Genomic DNA, 2,611 nt, shown 5'->3' with positions numbered 1-2,611 from the left:
TCCTTGATATATTTTAAATTTTATTACTATTGGTACTCCTCCTATGATTATTTCTTTTTCTGTCGTTTCTTCGGTATACATTAATGCTTTTGGTAGTTCGGGACATGATTGTTTAGTATCTATTAATATTAAATATTTTCGTTGTTCCAGTATTCCCGTTATGTAGTAATGATGTGGTTTTATTTCTTCTTCCATTGATTTTTGTGGAGTTTTATCTATTCTTTTTGAGGTAGTCATCTTTGATGAAATTTGTGGTATTTCACAGTTTATTCTTTTTGATGTGCTTAATCTTTCTTTTACTATTTCTAAATCTTCTTCTATGTCAATTTCATTTATAACTATAGTCATTTTTGTCTATGACTGTGACTATTCTTTCAAAAGGATTTTCTATTTTTATTTTTTTATTTATTTTTTGTCTGTTATTTTATGTTTTGTTGTTAAAACATATAAGTTTTTACATCTAGCTGTAAATATTTTACTTCTCGGGGCTAGCTCTATTCCTGACATTTTCCAATATAATACATGATTTATCTATATTTCTGTCATTTATGAGGTTATCTTTTACTGCACTTATTATAAATTTAAAATTTTGATATATGATGTTACCTTTTACTGCACTTATTATGCTTTTTTCTATGGGTTGTATGATTCTATCTTCCGCTAAGTATATTTCTATGGGTGTATCTATTCCTTTTCTAAAACATGCTTTTATTAGTATTTCTGTTCCTCCTAAATGTACATATTTAATTGGATTTTTAGCCTTAATATCTTGTATTTCTTTATTTATTATTCGTTTATTTATTATTGGTATTTTGGCCTTACCTTTAGTGTATTTGCAATCTATGATATGTTCCCTTTGACTTACTACATAATATTCTTCTTTTTGTCGTTTAAACCAGTTTCTTATTGTTGGTATTTCGAATATTTTTGCTATGCTTAGGTCTAGTTCTTTTCCTTTTATTTGTTCAAATATATTATTATCAAATATTATTTTTTGTTCTGAAGATTCTTCGTCTTGATGTTTTTCTTTATTTATTATTTGTATATCTGCTTCAGTCATTTGTTATATTATAGAATTCATTGTCTGATTCTATTTCTATATCATTATCTATTTCATTTTCTGATATTTCATATATACTATCTTCACTTTCTAATTCATAATCTATGAATTCTATCTGCGTATATTTTTCATCGTCTATTATTATTTCTGATATTTGTTTTTTCTTTGGATTTTTAGGTAATTTACAATCTCTAGCTATATGTCCTAATTTTCCACAATTATAACAAGTACATTCCGTTAGTTTTCTTTTTGGTCTATATGGTCTTTTGGTTTTGTAGTATTTTACATAGTATCTCCTTTTCGGTTTTTTATATTTATACTTTGATCTATATTTTTTATTATATTTCTTTCTATTTTTATAATACCTATCCGTACAACCAAATTGAGGTGCTGTTTTATTTTTGCAACATACCAAGTTTTTTACTAATATTTTTTCCATTTTTATTTCTTCTTTATGTTTTTCACATAGTTCCATAAACCATCGTTGCAAGAATTTTATTCTAGCTCCTAAGGTGTCTGTTAATTCTGCTTCATTCCAACTTTTTATTACTTTTGAATTAAAAGGTTCCGGTAATTTTGTAAAATATAATTTTCTTATTTCTTTACTTTCTTCTATGTTATATGTTCCTTTATAATAATATTCTCTAAATGCACATGTATATTCATCTATATAACACATATTACATATTGCTAATTTTGTCATTAGATTTCGGTTTATGATTTTTTCTTTATTTTGTTCTTCTACTTCTGTTGTCATACTACTAAATTCATTTCTTATAGCTACTTCATACTTATATAATATTTCCGTAGTTGTAGTAGCTAATTCGCCACTAGATTTTTTATTACTTCTTAACGTTTTTAAACTTTCATCGGATAAATTTTGTAGCCATAATTTTACTGTTCCTATAAGCGTTCTTTCTATTTGTTAAATTTTGTAGCCATAATTTTACTGTTCCTATAAGTGTTTTTTAATATATATCCTGCTGTCTCTGTTAATACTATTTTGTTATCTATTAATTGTTTTGATATATATCCTATCCATAATTGAATTGTTTTATTTATATCTGTTACACAGTCTAAATCTAAAAAATTATGTTGTTCAGTTATTGGTTTAGGTGTCCATTTTTTATTCAATCTTTTATCCCATATAGTTTTTTCTCTATCATATTGTCCATAGTTTTTATTATAGTATTTTGGATTTAAATTTTTGGGTTTTTTACTCCTGATGTGCTAGGTTTTTCATCCATGTCTATGTCTCCTGTATTTATTTCTAAATTTTTTATATTATCTATGTTTGCTAAAAGTTCTGTATATGTTTCGCTTGTTTCCGAATGTTGTTCATCTAGATCATCGTCATTTATTTCATCAATTCTTATTTCAGGTAGATTATCTTGGTTATTTTCTTTTTTTTCTAATTTATCATCTAATTGCAATTTTTCTTTAAATTTAATTATCTCATTTGCTAATTTTGTTTCTTGTTCCTTTTCTTTTTGTTTAATTTCATACATTTCTTTTAATATTGCTAGCTCTTTTTCTAGCTCTATTATTTTA

Source organism: Solanum tuberosum, unplaced genomic scaffold (assembly GCF_000226075.1).
Source record: "Solanum tuberosum cultivar DM 1-3 516 R44 unplaced genomic scaffold, SolTub_3.0 scf00770, whole genome shotgun sequence".
In the NCBI taxonomy this organism is placed as follows: domain Eukaryota; kingdom Viridiplantae; phylum Streptophyta; class Magnoliopsida; order Solanales; family Solanaceae; genus Solanum; species Solanum tuberosum.
Note: the sequence above shows the minus strand (reverse complement) of the source record.